The following is a 16,423-nucleotide window of genomic DNA, read 5'->3' as shown; positions in this document are numbered from 1 at the left end:
GATCTAGAACCACACTGATACAGAACCACACTGATACAGAACCACACCTTTATAGAACCACACTGATACAGAACCACACTGATACAGAACCACACTGATATAGAACCACACTGATATAGAACCACATCTTTATAGAACCACACTGATATAGAACCACACTGATACAGAACCACACTGATACAGAACCACACTGATATAGAACCACATCTTTATAGAACCACACTGATACAGAACCACACTGATATAGAACCACACTGATACAGAACCACACTGATATAGAACCACACTGATACAGAACCACACTGATACAGAACCACACTGATATAGAACCACATCTTTATAGAACCACACTGATACAGAACCACACTGATATAGAACCACACTGATACAGAACCACACTGATATAGAACCACACTGATACAGAACCACACTGATACAGAACCACACTGATACAGAACCACACCTTTATAGAACCACACTGATATAGAACCACACTGATACAGAACCACACTGATATAGAACCACATCTTTATAGAACCACACTGATACAGAACCACACTGATATAGAACCACACCTTTATAGAACCACACTGATATAGAACCACACTGATACAGAACCACACTGATATAGAACCACACTGATACAGAACCACACTGATACAGAACCACACTGATATAGAACCACACTGATACAGAACCACACTGATATAGAACCACACTGATACAGAACCACACCTTTATAGAACCACACTGATATAGAACCACACTGATACAGAACCACACTGATACAGAACCACACTGATATAGAACCACATCTTTATAGAACCACACTGATACAGAACCACACTGATATAGAACCACACCTTTATAGAACCACACTGATATAGAACCACACTGATACAGAACCACACTGATATAGAACCACACTGATACAGAACCACACTGATATAGAACCACACTGATATAGAACCACACTGATACAGAACCACACTGATATAGAACCACACTGATATAGAACCACACTGATATAGAACCACACTGATACAGAACCACACCTTTATAGAACCACACTGATATAGAACCACATTGATACAGAACCACACTGATATAGAACCACACTGATACAGAACCACACTGATATAGAACCACACTGATATAGAACCACACTGATACAGAACCACACTGATATAGAACCACACCTTTATAGAACCACACTGATATAGAACCACACTGATACAGAACCACACTGATATAGAACCACACTGATACAGAACCACACTGATATAGAACCACACTGATATAGAACCACACTGATACAGAACCACACTGATATAGAACCACACTGATATAGAACCACACTGATACAGAACCACACCTTTATAGAACCACACTGATATAGAACCACACTGATATAGAACCACACTGATACAGAACCACACTGATATAGAACCACACTGATACAGAACCACACTGATATAGAACCACACTGATATAGAACCACACTGATACAGAACCACACTGATATAGAACCACACCTTTATAGAACCACACTGATATAGAACCACACTGATACAGAACCACACTGATATAGAACCACACTGATACAGAACCACACTGATATAGAACCACACTGATATAGAACCACACTGATACAGAACCACACTGATATAGAACCACACTGATATAGAACCACACTGATATAGAACCACACTGATACAGAACCACACCTTTATAGAACCACACTGATATAGAACCACACTGATATAGAACCACACTGATACAGAACCACACCTTTATAGAACCACACTGATATAGAACCACACTGATACAGAACCACACTGATATAGAACCACATCTTTATAGAACCACACTGATACAGAACCACACTGATATAGAACCACACCTTTATAGAACCACACTGATACAGAACCACACCTTTATAGAACCACAGCGTTATAGAACCACACCTTTATAGAACCACAGCGTTATAGAACCACACTGATATAGAACCACACCTTTATAGAACCACAGCGTTATAGAACCACACCTTTATAGAACCGCAGCGTTATAGAACCGCAGAGTTATAGAAGTGTCATTCGTTGCTTCCAGAGGTTCTACATCACAGAAAACTGTAAAGACGACCTCCTGCAGAGCTGGTTCTGTCCAGGTCTGGTTCTGTCACATCCTGTCCATGAGGTCTACCTCCTGCCAGAATCAGAACCTTATTCTGGATCTGGACCAAGTATGGCCCAACAGATCTGGTCTCAGACGGCTGGAGGAAGCTCTCTGCCTCCTGGTGAGGGATCTGGCCTCGGGGAACAGGACGCTGTCTGTTCTGTGTGTTTGCGCTTCTAAGTGTCTGGATGGACCAGTTTAGTGAGTCTGCCACAAGCCTGCAGTTCTGAGCACGCTCCAACAATGCTGGTCTGTCATCGGGCAGCACGATCTTTATCTACCCAACAGCAAACACACAACGCCTCAGTGTTCCTGATCTCAGTGGAAACCTTTCATTTCTAGAACCCATCAGACTGATGAAAATGATCCAGTCAGCAGCAATACGACCATTTACCACCTGAAACCACGTCTAATGGAGGGATGGACCTTTCTCTGGCATGTTTTACCTTCATCCTGCTGCACCAGCAGAGTTCAGACTGAATGTGTTTGAATGAGACGGTGGATGGACCCCAGGACGGTCCTGCAGGACAGATAATGTCTCACTGTTTGTACACATCAGCTGATAGCATAAATAACTCTGACAGACGTCTGTAAAACCCTTCATCCTTCCATTCTGCCCTGCTCCTTGGCTCAACTCTGTTTTTGCTATGAGGTTTGTTTTTGGAGCTGACAGGAGAATGACTGGAATCTGATGGAGGCATGACCTCCACCTGCCGCTACGTTCATTAGCTTCACGTTAGCTCCAGGCTAAACACAAACTGAAGACAGAGCTCCAGGTAAACAGCGGCTAGTTTACTGGAATATGAACCCTCAGTCCTCTGAATAAAACCAGAAACACCAACAAACAGACGAACTCAGACTGGTCTCCTCTGTGGGGTCTTTAGGTGAATTAAGGAAACTAGTAGAAACCTGGACATGCTGATACAGGAAACAGCTGATTTACTGATAAACTGACGTACACATCAGTGATTTATTGCTGTTGTTTTCCTCTGAACAGTTGGTTGTTAATCTGTAGTTGGTGTTGAGTGAATGACGGATTGAATCCTGTCAAGCTCTTCATCACATTCAGTAAATAAGTTCCTCTCTTCCTGTTTTTCTGGCCTCCAGCCCCCTCCTTCCTCTCAGTTACCGTTTGTGATTTTTCTCGTTATTCTGCCCTGCAGAAACGCAGATCAGAGAGCTGATTAAAGTGTCACAAAGGAATTTATTGTGAAACTGCTGTCAGCACTACAGGAGGACTGTTACCCCCAGCACTACAGGAGGACTGTTACCCCCCAGCATTAGAGGAGGACTGTTCCCCCCCCCCCCCCCCCAGCACTACAGGAGGACTGTTACCCCCCAGCGTTAGAGGAGGACTGTTACCCCCCAGCATTAGAGGAGGACTGTTACCCCCCAGCATTAGAGGAGGACTGTTACCCCCCAGCATTAGAAAAGGACTGTTACCCCCCCAGCACTACAGGAGGACTGTTACCCCCCAGCGTTAGAGGAGGACTGTTACCCCCAGCATTAGAGGAGGACTGTTACCCCCAGCATTAGAAAAGGACTGTTACCCCCCCAGCACTACAGGAGGACTGTTACCCCCCAGCATTAGAGGAGGACTGTTACCCCCCAGCACTACAGGAGGACTGTTACCCCCCAGCATTAGAGGAGGACTGTTACCCCCCAGCATTAGAGGAGGACTGTTCCCCCCCCCCAGCACTACAGGAGGACTGTTACCCCCCAGCATTAGAGGAGGACTGTTACCCCCCAGTATTAGAGGAGGACTGTTACCCCCCAGCATTAGAAAAGGATTGTTACCCCCCAGCACTACAGGAGGACTGTTACCCCCCAGCATTAGAGGAGGACTGTTACCCCCCAGTATTAGAGGAGGACTGTTACCCCCAGCATTAGAAAAGGATTGTTACCCCCCCAGCACTACAGGAGGACTGTTACCCCCCAGCATTAGAGGAGGACTGTTACCCCCCAGCATTAGAGGAGGACTGTTCCCCCCCCCCCCCAGCACTACAGGAGAACTGTTACCCCCCAGCGTTAGAGGAGGACTGTTACCCCCCAGCATTAGAGGAGGACTGTTACCCCCCAGCATTAGAAAAGGACTGTTACCCCCCCAGCACTACAGGAGGACTGTTACCCCCCAGCGTTAGAGGAGGACTGTTACCCCCCAGCATTAGAGGAGGACTGTTACCCCCCAGCATTAGAAAAGGACTGTTACCCCCCCAGCACTACAGGAGGACTGTTACCCCCCAGCATTAGAGGAGGACTGTTACCCCCCAGCACTACAGGAGGACTGTTACCCCCCAGCATTAGAGGAGGACTGTTACCCCCCAGCATTAGAGGAGGACTGTTCCCCCCCCCCCAGCACTACAGGAGGACTGTTACCCCCCAGCATTAGAGGAGGACTGTTACCCCCAGTATTAGAGGAGGACTGTTACCCCCCAGCATTAGAAAAGGATTGTTACCCCCCCAGCACTACAGGAGGACTGTTACCCCCCAGCATTAGAGGAGGACTGTTACCCCCCAGTATTAGAGGAGGACTGTTACCCCCCAGCATTAGAAAAGGATTGTTACCCCCCAGCACTACAGGAGGACTGTTACCCCCCAGCATTAGAGGAGGACTGTTACCCCCCAGCATTAGAGGAGGACTGTTCCCCCCCCCCCAGCACTACAGGAGAACTGTTACCCCCCAGCGTTAGAGGAGGACTGTTACCCCCCAGCATTAGAGGAGGACTGTTACCCCCCAGCATTAGAAAAGGACTGTTACCCCCCCAGCACTACAGGAGGACTGTTACCCCCCAGCGTTAGAGGAGGACTGTTACCCCCCAGCATTAGAGGAGGACTGTTACCCCCCAGCATTAGAAAAGGACTGTTACCCCCCCAGCACTACAGGAGGACTGTTACCCCCCAGCATTAGAGGAGGACTGTTACCCCCCAGCACTACAGGAGGACTGTTACCCCCAGCATTAGAGGAGGACTGTTACCCCCCAGCACTACAGGAGGACTGTTACCCCCCAGCATTAGAGGAGGACTGTTACCCCCCAGTATTAGAGGAGGACTGTTACCCCCAGCATTAGAAAAGGATTGTTACCCCCCCAGCACTACAGGAGGACTGTTACCCCCCAGCATTAGAGGAGGACTGTTACCCCCCAGCACTACAGGAGGACTGTTACCCCCAGCATTAGAGGAGGACTGTTCCCCCCCCCCAGCACTACAGGAGGACTGTTACCCCCCAGCGTTAGAGGAGGACTGTTACCCCCCAGCATTAGAGGAGGACTGTTACCCCCCAGCATTAGAAAAGGACTGTTACCCCCCCAGCACTACAGGAGGACTGTTGCCCCCCAGCGTTAGAGGAGGACTGTTATCCCCAGCATTAGAGGAGGACTGTTACCCCCAGCATTAGAGGAGGACTGTTACCCCCCAGCACTACAGGAGGACTGTTACCCCCCAGCATTAGAGGAGGACTGTTACCCCCCAGCATTAGAGGAGGACTGTTACCCCCCAGCATTAGAGGAGGACTGTTCCCCCCCCCCCAGCACTACAGGAGGACTGTTACCCCCCAGCGTTAGAGGAGGACTGTTACCCCCCAGCATTAGAGGAGGACTGTTCCCCCCCCCCCCAGCACTACAGGAGGACTGTTACCCCCCAGCGTTAGAGGAGGACTGTTACCCCCCAGCATTAGAGGAGGACTGTTCCCCCCCCCCCCAGCACTACAGGAGGACTGTTACCCCCCAGCATTAGAGGAGGACTGTTACCCCCAGCATTAGAGGAGGACTGTTCCCCCCCAGCATTAGAGGAGGACTGTTCCCCCCCCCCCCCCCCCAGCACTACAGGAGGACTGTTACCCCCCAGCACTACAGGAGGACTGTTACCCCCCAGCGTTAGAGGAGGACTGTTACCCCCCAGCACTACAGGAGGACTGTTACCCCCCAGCATTAGAGGAGGACTGTTACCCCCCAGCATTAGAGGAGGACTGTCCCCCCCCCCCCCCAGCACTACAGGAGGACTGTTACCCCCCAGCACTACAGGAGGACTGTTACCCCCCAGCGTTAGAGGAGGACTGTTACCCCCCCAGCACTACAGGAGGACTGTTACCCCCCAGCATTAGAGGAGGACTGTTACCCCCCAGCACTACAGGAGGACTGTTACCCCCCAGCATTAGAGGAGGACTGTTACCCCCCAGCATTAGAGGAGGACTGTTACCCCCCAGCGTTAGAGGAGGACTGTTACCCCCCAGCATTAGAGGAGGACTGTTACCCCCCAACATTAGAGGAGGACTGTTACCCCCCCAGCATTAGAGGAGGACTGTTACCCCCCAACATTAGAGGAGGACTGTTACCCCCCAGCATTAGAGGAGGACTGTTACCCCCCAACATTAGAGGAGGACTGTTACCCCCCAGCATTAGAGGAGGACTGTTACCCCCCAACATTAGAGGAGGACTGTTACCCCCCAGCATTAGAGGAGGACTGTTACCCCCCCAGCATTAGAGGAGGACTGTTACCCCCAGCATGTTCATTATTCAGACTAACAACACGTCCTGACAGATAAACAGATCATTTCATAAACAGGTGTAATGAACCAGGTGGATTGTTCGTCCTGCCACCTGACGGGACGCTGAGCCAACATCAGTCCTGGACCTTTATCACATTCTTCTACCTGAGCCAACAGCTGATTAAACAGGTGAGCTCCGTCATCTCAGTAGAGGCCTCCGTCAGCAGCTCTCTATTAAGACATCAGGGTAACTTCATAATTAACCTGCAGCAGGTGTGCCTCACCTGGAGCCACGCTGAACCCAGCAGGTAACGGATCAGAGGAAGAAACAACCTTCAGGATTAGAGCTTCTATCTGCTGTAAACATCCAGCAGAATAATCTGATAATAATCTGATTTATCCTGAATGGAACCAAAGGCACACAGAACTGCTGCTTGGACTCTAAATAAACACATGGTGTGGGTTTATCCCCCAGTCTGATCCTTCATAGGACAGGATGTGTTTGATCCAGATGGAATGATCGACCTGCAGCTCTGGTCTCGCAGCGCTGCATCTAAATGTTCTACATTCGTCTGTCTGTCCTCATCAACACATCAGTCTTTAGTGGAGCAGATTCCTGAGCTGACAGGAGAACAAAGCTCCACCTGTGTGGTTCCTCTGAGTCCATAGAACACCACAGAACAGCCTGGTTCCTCTGAGCTCATAGAACACCACAGAACAGCCTGGTTCCTCTGAGCTCATAGAACACCACAGAACAGCCTGGTTCCTCTGAGTCCATAGAACACCACAGAACAGCCTGGTTCCTCTGAGTCCATAGAACACCACAGAACAGCCTGGTTCCTCTGAGCTCATAGAACACCACAGAACAGCCTGGTTCCTCTGAGCTCATAGAACACCACAGAACAGCCTGGTTCCTCTGAGTCCATAGAACACCACAGAACAGCCTGGTTCCTCTGAGCTCATAGAACACCACAGAACAGCCTGGTTCCTCTGAGTCCATAGAACACCACAGAACAGCCTGGTTCCTCTGAGTCCATAGAACACCACAGAACAGCCTGGTTCCTCTGAGTCCATAGAACACCACAGAACAGCCTGGTTCCTCTGAGCTCATAGAACACCACAGAACAGCCTGGTTCCTCTGAGTCCATAGAACACCACAGAACAGCCTGGTTCCTCTGAGCTCATAGAACACCACAGAACAGCCTGGTTCCTCTGAGTCCATAGAACACCACAGAACAGCCTGGTTCCTCTGAGCTCATAGAACACCACAGAACAGCCTGGTTCCTCTGAGCTCATAGAACACCACAGAACAGCCTGGTTCCTCTGAGCTCATAGAACACCACAGAACAGCCTGGTTCCTCTGAGCTCATAGAACACCACAGAACAGCCTGGTTCCTCTGAGCTCATAGAACACCACAGAACAGCCTGGTTCCTCTGAGCTCATAGAACACCACAGAACAGCCTGGTTCCTCTGAGCTCATAGAACACCACAGAACAGCCTGGTTCCTCTGAGTCCATAGAACACCACAGAACAGCCTGGTTCCTCTGAGCTCATAGAACACCACAGAACAGCCTGGTTCCTCTGAGTCCATAGAACACCACAGAACAGCCTGGTTCCTCTGAGCTCATAGAACACCACAAAACAGCCTGGTTCCTCTGAGTCCATAGAACACCACAGAACAGCCTGGTTCCTCTGAGTCCATAGAACACCACAGAACAGCCTGGTTCCTCTCAGGTTGTTTTTAGCAGAAATATGATTGATTGTTACACATTTTTAGTCAGGAAGGTTGTGTTAACGTTGCGTTAACGTTGTGTTTCAGCCTGATGCAGTAACGACAAACACAGGCGTCTCAGACATTTGGTTTGGATTGTGAGCTGCTCGTGTGCACGTGCTCTTTCCTTCATACATGTATGAGCACACGTATGAACTGGAGGAGAAACAGGAAGTCAGAGTTCAGATGAAGCTGGAGGATTCGTGTGTCTGTTGACATTAAAGCGTCATCTGCATAGCAAATAATTTACAGCAGCTCAGCGCACGCACCGTGCACACACCGTGCACGCACCGTGCACACACCGTGCACGCACCGTGCACACACCGTGCACGCACCGTGCACACACCGTGCACGCACCGCGCACACATTCCTCAACCCCAGGAATGTGTGCACGGCTGTAAACCGGCAGCAGAAGAACTGCACACTACTGCTCTGTTCTCCTGAGGAGGAGGTGATCAGAGCAGCCATGTGGTCCAGACCAGGTCCTGGTCCTGGTCCTGGTCCTGGTCCTGGTTCAGGTCTTTAAACCCAGCTGCTCAGAGACAACCAGGACAACACCAACCAGCAGCTGCTGTTAGAGTTCCAGGAATTAACCTTTAAAAACTTTAAAACTGTTCTGGTTTTGTACTCTTTAGCGTAGCTGCAGACTGACAGAGTTCATCTCCTTCATGCTCTTATCGTCTTTTGTCTCCTCGTTTTATTTTATGACTGTAGTTTGATGAAACCTTGAACCCTTTCAGACCTCCCATTGTGCACCAGGACATATTCTTACATTTCTACATCCTGTAGTGGATTTTTTTTCGAGTATTTTTGTTTGCTTTACATCTATATAACCCTTATATCCCAAGTTTTAATAATGTTTACAGACTTATGTCTGAAGTACTACAAAACCTAAAACAATTAAAATACAGAAATAGCATAGCTTTAGCCCTCAGATTGGTAGAAAAAAATGTTGCTCAACATCCCATGGTCCGTTTCTAAAGGTGTCTGATGTTCTGTGTCTTCATTGTGTGTTTTTACAAACCGTCACTGCAACCAAAAGGCTCTGAGACCTGGAGAATGTGTGAAATGTTCGTCTGACTCCCAGATTTATACACAGAAAGAACGATGGATCTGACCTGGTTTCACATCTACCACCAATCAGACATGAATCTACGCTGGGCTCTGCAGGGTTAAAGGACAAACACAGTGTTCTGGACTTTAGCTAAAGCTCATAAATATCTCTGAACCTTCCAGCAGCTTCAACATGTTTGGGTTCATTTGAAGCTGTTAAACATTTGACCTGCAGATGTTCCTCCATCCTGCAGTAGAACCAGGAGGGTGTCTGTAGTATTTATGGAACATGTGACCTCCTCTACTATGGTTGAAGAAACTCTATGAAGCTTCAGGTGGAATAAAAGTAGAACTCCAGCAGACCTTCAACATGTGAATGAAGAACTAAGAACCAAACCAGAACCTGCTCAGCTCAGCTCCATCTCCATAACCACAGACCTCCACCTCAAACTGAACTTCTCCTGATAGACTGAACTTCTCCCGATGAACAGACCTTCTCCTGTCTGTCTGGAGCCTCCACGGCTCCACTGTTTCTGTTCAACACCGAGAGCTCAGAGCTGCTCCTGTTCTGCTGCTGGTCTTCTCTAGAGGCTCAGACTGAAAGCAGTTTCTGGATGCAGATGTTCAGATGATAATGCAGCCTGTCTGGTCTGTGTCAGTGCTCTGAAGGTCTAACAGGCTGTTTGGGTTGGAGCTGACCTCAGGTCAGTCCTTTAAAGCTTCTCTCACCTGAAGATGCTTCCTCCTCTTCTCCAGCTCCACTTTGCTCCTTCAGCTTTTCTTCTGCTGTTGGAAAAAACACAACAACCTGTTAGACCAACATTTATCCACCTATCAGGAGCCAGCATCAGCAGACAGGAAGAGTTTCTGCCGTTAACGGTGACTTCCAGCTGAGAGACAGGAGAACCAGACCGACTGATCTGAGGTCAGTCAGAACATCAGCGTTTAGAGAGACTCATTCAGTTTCACCCTCAGGGCCCAGATTTATTACTGTCATTATTATTATTAATAGTGGAACACATTCCTACTGAACCTAAGCTGACCTCAGTTTAGTTTCAGAGCAGTTTTAAGGTTTCCACCTGTAGAACGTCTGTTTTTATCAGGTATTTCTCAGTTCATTAAATCTTAATGCTGATCACCATGCTTCAATATTATGGGATGTATCATAGCTTCATGTCAAATGAAGCCAGAACTGTCCCAAAGATACGTAAAAAACAACAACAAAAACAAGATGCAGAATGACTGAAAACAAAAACAACACTAAAGAAGACACAAAGCCCTAAATCTAGACGCAAAGCAAAAAACAGACACGAAACATGACAAATGAGGAACATGATCACACAAAACAAGACAAATTAGATACAAAACACCTGAAAATGAAACAGAAAACAAGAAAACGAGACACAAAATGACTAAAAACAACAAACAAAATGACCATGACAAGAGAAAACTGTCCCAACGCAAACAAAACAACAAAAAACAGACAAATGAGACACAAAACCCCTAAATCTAGACACAAAGCAAAAAAGAAGAAGAAAATAAGAAAACCGAGATGCATGATGAGCAAATAAAACATCTTCACTTCTGTCCACGTCACAGTCTGGACATTAAATCAGTATTTTTATTATAAATGACTTTGAACATCAGTATTCTGGTACAGATAATAGTTACATGTCAGAAAAAAGACAAACCTGTCCCAAAGACACGGAAAACGATCAAAACGTCACACTAAGCGACAAAAACGAGACACAAAACCTCTAAATCCACACACAGCAAATAAAGGAGAGCCGAGTTCACATAAAACAGAAACAACACAAAGGAAGTTTCATGATTAATACGGACCCAGGAACCTTTAAAACACTTGTTTCTGGAAGGACCGGACAGACTGGGAACCGCTTTAGTATACATCTGTTATTATTATTATTATTATTATTATTATCATAGCTGTTATTATTATTATTATTATTATTATATCTGTTATTATTATTATTATTATAGCTGTTATTATTATTATTATTATTATTATAGCTGTTATTATTATTATTATTATTATAGCTGTTATTATTATTATTATTATAGCTGTTATTATTATTATTATTATAGCTGTTATTATTATTATTATTATTATTATTATTATTATCATAGCTGTTATTATTATTATTATTATATCTGTTATTATTATTATTATTATAGCTGTTATTATTATTATTATTATAGCTGTTATTATTATTATTATTATTATTATTATAGCTGTTATTATTATTATTATCATAGCTGTTATTATTATTATTATTATTATAGCTGTTATTATTATTATTATTATTATCATAGCTGTTATTATTATTATTATTATATCTGTTATTATTATTATTATTATAGCTGTTATTATTATTATTATTATAGCTGTTATTATTATTATTATTATTATTATTATAGCTGTTATTATTATTATTATTAGTATTATAATATCTGTTGTTATTATTATATTATTATTATAATATCTGTTATTATTATTATTATTATAATATCTGTTATTATTATTATTATTATTATTATCATAGCTGTTATTATTATTATTATTATATCTGTTATTATTATTATTATTATAGCTGTTATTATTATTATTATTATTATTATAGCTGTTATTATTATTATTATTATTAGTATTATAATATCTGTTGTTATTATTATATTATTATTATAATATCTGTTATTATTATTATTATTATCATAGCTGTTATTATTATTATTATTATTATTATAATATCTGTTGTTATTATTATTATTATAGCTGTTATTATTATTATTGTTATAAATCTATTTATGTGTTTATCTACAGATAAATGAACAATCTCCATTTTTTTAGCTTCAGCTGAAAAGCAAAAACACATAATTAATAATTAATGTAATCATGAATAAACTCATGCTGTGACTTTCTGACGTCAGACGGAGCTCTCTGTGTCTCTGATGATGGTTTATGATCCATCTCTTCTGTACATACAGCTGTAATAAGATCACGTGTGATTTCTGCGTGTGGTTTCAGGAGAACCCAAACAGAACGCGACGCTCCAGAGATGCTTCATTACTGGGATGTTTTTCTGAAAATAGCTGCTGCATGTCTCATCCTTTTTCATTTCTGTGTCATGTTTTAGTGTGTGGTTCCAGATAATCAGACTCAGTCACAGAGCTGTGTTCATCCTGAGTTCATACTTCATATCCCTGAGCTGTGACTCACACCGTGGATGAAACCAGAAGCTGTACCTGCTTATGTCACACCTGAAGCCTCCTCTGAGCGGCACTACAGTGTCTGAAATAACTCCGTTTGGCAGCTTCTGTTTATTTATCTACCGGGTATTTTTTTAGTTTTTCTGTTTGCTCCAGCCTGCACAGGTGGATCCAGATGTTAGCGACCATCATGAGTGGATCTTCTGTTCTCTGGTGTCCACCCTGGTTCTCCTTCACCGCTCTCTAAATATTTAGATGCAGATCAGCCAAAAGACAGAACAGCCTCGGTTTGCTTCCACATCTGTCTGAGATGTTGGTCTTTAATCAGACTTAGTATCTTCTGACTTCATGGAACCTCTAAAGTTCTCCATTTGCTGTTATTGCTCGACTTTGATATTTATTCTGTCTCTGGAGGAGCTGTTTCTTCCTTCCCTCATTTCAGATCTCCGATATGTTTTAGTCGTTCTGTCCGCTATAATTTTCTTCTTTTCTCTGTGTTCAACATGATAAACCTCCTTTCTTCTCCTTCCTCATGTGGTTTAATCTTCCTGGCATTAATGTTAGAACAGCTCTGATGTGGAAATCCAGAGTAGACATAGTTAATGTGCTAAATGACTATTGTAGCTGTAAACAGCTGATGTTTAATGGAATATCTCCATAGGGGTACAGAGGAACATTTCCAGCAACCATCACTCCTGTGTTCTAATGCTACATTGTGTTAGCTAATGGTGCTGAAAGGCTCATTGATGGTTAGAAAACCCTTGTTCAGTTATGTTAGCACATGGATAAAAGTGGGAGTTTTCATGGAAAACATGGAATTATCTGGATGAGCCCAAACTGTTGGACGATAGTGTAGATATGCAGACAGTCTACTATCCTGAACTTTACCAAGAATCTACAGTCTACTAGTGTTTCCTAATTAAACTCATCTTGAAGGACACATGAAAAACCTCCAAAGGTTCTTGAGGTGTTTCAGTTGAAGCCAAACTGTCCTATAAACATGTAGGAGGACACCAGAATCAGCAGGATTCATCTCTAAGTGGCATTCAGCAGTAATTCATCCTGTTTTTTTGGATATTTCCACCAAACCTGGGGCTGACATAGAAAACCTGAAACCATCTGTGAGACCCCAGACTTTAGAACTGTAGTGTTCTGAGTCCTATCAGCAGCTGGAAACCGTCCAAGCTAAACCTGCTGAAGACGCTCTTGGTTTTCTGTTGTTGAGTGACTGAGGTTCAGGCTGACGTGTTGTTTGCTTCACATGTTCACATGTACGCTTTAGTACACATACATGAGCGGGTTTGTGTCTGTGTGTTCCTCTACCAGCAGCAGATAAGTCCGCTATCAGCTGGGACCGGTCTAGAAGAAGCTGCTCGGTACGTGACTGGATGAAGGCGTGTTAGTGTGGCTGCTTTCTATGAAGAAGGTCTCAGATGTTCAGGGTTGGTGTCCATGTCGTGTTCTTCGCTTATTAACGACTGACTCGGTGTTTTCCCTCCTGGTTTGGGTCTCTGCTGCCGTTGTGTTTGTGTCTGCTGCCCTCTCTGCTCCGGTTCAAGCCTCATTTCCTAATTACAGCGTTGGCCAGCAGTAATTACAGCCTCAGATTAAGAGCCGTTTCTCTTTTTCTGCAGCTCCACTGAAATGCAGCAATTTGTGGCGTCTTTCTGGGATGAGCATCCTCCTCCTCCTCATCTCCTCCTTCTGCACTTCGCTGCCGTCGCTTCAGGAATTTGTGGGATTTTTGGCTCTTTGCACATTTTCCATGCGAAGTGAGAGGATTAAGGACGGGTTTAATGTGTGGAGTGGAGCTCCGGGCTGACCTGAGATCAGACTGAGAGTCTCTGGACGGACGGGGAGGACAGCAGTTATTTGGGGTTTGACTCAGCCGGAGCCTCGCTGGGCTTCATGTGTGTATATTTATGCAGGGTTTGAAGTGGTTCTTCTGAACGCATCATTTGGCTGCAGCGGCGAGCTCTTCTTCAATTTAGCTTGGCAGGCGTACGTTAGCGCCGGCATGCCGCTGAGGTCTGAGGCCTCTGAAGACCAGCTTTTATTTAAGACTCTCCTAGCTGTCAGCCAGAGAACCTCCCACTGAGGAACACCTGAGGATCCTGAAGCCTCCAGGATCAGAGGGTTCCTGCTTCTCCTCCTGCTCCTTACTAATTGTGATGAAAGCTCTATTTCACATGAACACACTCCTTCCAGCTTTCTGCCCTGTCGACTCCCTCTTCCTGCCCGCTGTGTGAGCTGCTGCTCCCTCCTGGACCTCCTCCTCCTCTGGCCTCCTCACCACCTGACTTTTAACCCTCTAATCCTTGGATGCAGCTACGACGCTCTGACAGTGTCTCTGAGGGTCTGAATGAGTCAAACTACAGCCGGTCAGACGTCCATCAGGTCTTCTAGTCGTGTCTCCAAACTGCAGATTTGGACATCGGTGCTCTTTCCCTCTCCAGCTCTTTGGCACACATAATGAAACTCCAGCCTTGGTTTTGTAAAATAATAACAGAAGTGAGACTGAGCCAACGCTGCTAACCCGACCAGAGTTTCAGCATTCAGTGACTGAACATCTAAACATCACAGGGACTGTAATGTCAGGTCAGAGGTGAAGAGAAGCAGTAGAACTTCTAATCCTTCATCTCCTCAGACCTCCTTAAACCTTCAGCCGTGGCTTCACTGAGCTGCAAACTTCAGGTTGTTCTTAGTGTTCCTGTTCTACTTATAAACACATCACCTCCATCACCTGCTGTCCATCCAGCAGCTCCTCTGGTAGACAAAGACCTTCTGAGGAACCAGCAGCACCATGACGGCTGATTGTTGGAGCAGTTTGTGTTTCTGGTTTGGCTCCAGAGAAGATCAGACCGTTTGTTGTGTCTGTTAGTAAAAGATGCTGATCTGGAGGGAAGACGACGGCAGTTCATGAAGTTTATCAGCTGGTTGTGTCCATAAAGCCCTCAGATCTGACTCAGATTCCTCTCTAAGGCTGTGATCAGCTGCTGGTGTTGGAGTGGTGATCAGCTCAGATGTTATCAGCTCCTACATCTATTCTGGTCTGAACACGTTTAGTGCACTCACTGGAGGTCAGTCAGAGATTTAATCTGTCAGGAATTTGACCTCATGATTGTTCTGCTGCACAAAGCTGGAGGAACCTGAAGTCTGATTCCGTCTCTGCAGTAAAATAACTTCAAACCATTCCACATTTAAATCAAAGTAAAACGGAACTGTAAAGCTGTTAACCTTCAGCTGCAGCTTTGATAGTAAATTCAGAGTTTAGGACTGAACTTGGAGGTTCTGAGCTCTTCAGGTTTGGGTTCATGGTTTATTTTAGATCTTTATGCTGAAGGCCAGGAAACGCTTTGGATTCATTCTGCCTGTTAATAACCAGCAGCAGATATCCAGCATGGTTTAAAGACAATCTAGACCTGGTGACTCCGTTCTTTTCTCTCTGGAGAACTGTGGGTTCTGTTCCTCCCTGCTGTGCTTCCACTAACAGCTGTCCTCTGCGGTCAGCTCGGCTCGGTGCGGTCCAGACGCCCGGCTCTGCTCTGCGCGCTGCGCGGCGTCCTGCGGTCCGACAGCAGCCGCCTCTCCACCGCCTCTCCCCGGCCTCTCCACCGCCTCTCCCCGGCCTCTCCACCGCCTCTCCCCGGCCTCTCCACCGCCCCGACGGCTCCTGGTGCTCCGCGCACACGCTGCCGTTTAACGCGTGACCGTT

At 45.5% G+C, this 16,423-nt stretch overlaps 2 protein-coding genes across 2 annotated transcripts in view; one reads left to right on the top strand and one right to left on the bottom strand.

Annotated features, from left to right (window-relative positions):
- coro7 (coronin 7) overlaps positions 1–16,423 on the top strand; it is a 109,184-nt gene that overhangs the window by 59,490 nt on the left and 33,271 nt on the right.
- Positions 1–16,423, bottom strand: part of vasnb (vasorin b) — a 28,050-nt gene that overhangs the window by 11,202 nt on the left and 425 nt on the right. The window contains exon 2 of the mRNA XM_022195343.2: positions 10,213–10,269. The gene's annotated coding sequence lies outside the window, so the exon portion shown is untranslated. The remainder of the gene's footprint in view (positions 1–10,212; positions 10,270–16,423) is intronic.

The sequence above is a fragment of the Acanthochromis polyacanthus genome, chromosome 21 (genome assembly GCF_021347895.1).
Source record: "Acanthochromis polyacanthus isolate Apoly-LR-REF ecotype Palm Island chromosome 21, KAUST_Apoly_ChrSc, whole genome shotgun sequence".
Classification (NCBI taxonomy): Eukaryota; Metazoa; Chordata; class Actinopteri; family Pomacentridae; genus Acanthochromis; species Acanthochromis polyacanthus.
The sequence above is the reverse complement of the archived record's forward strand: the minus strand, read 5'-3'. Positions and strand labels throughout refer to the sequence as shown.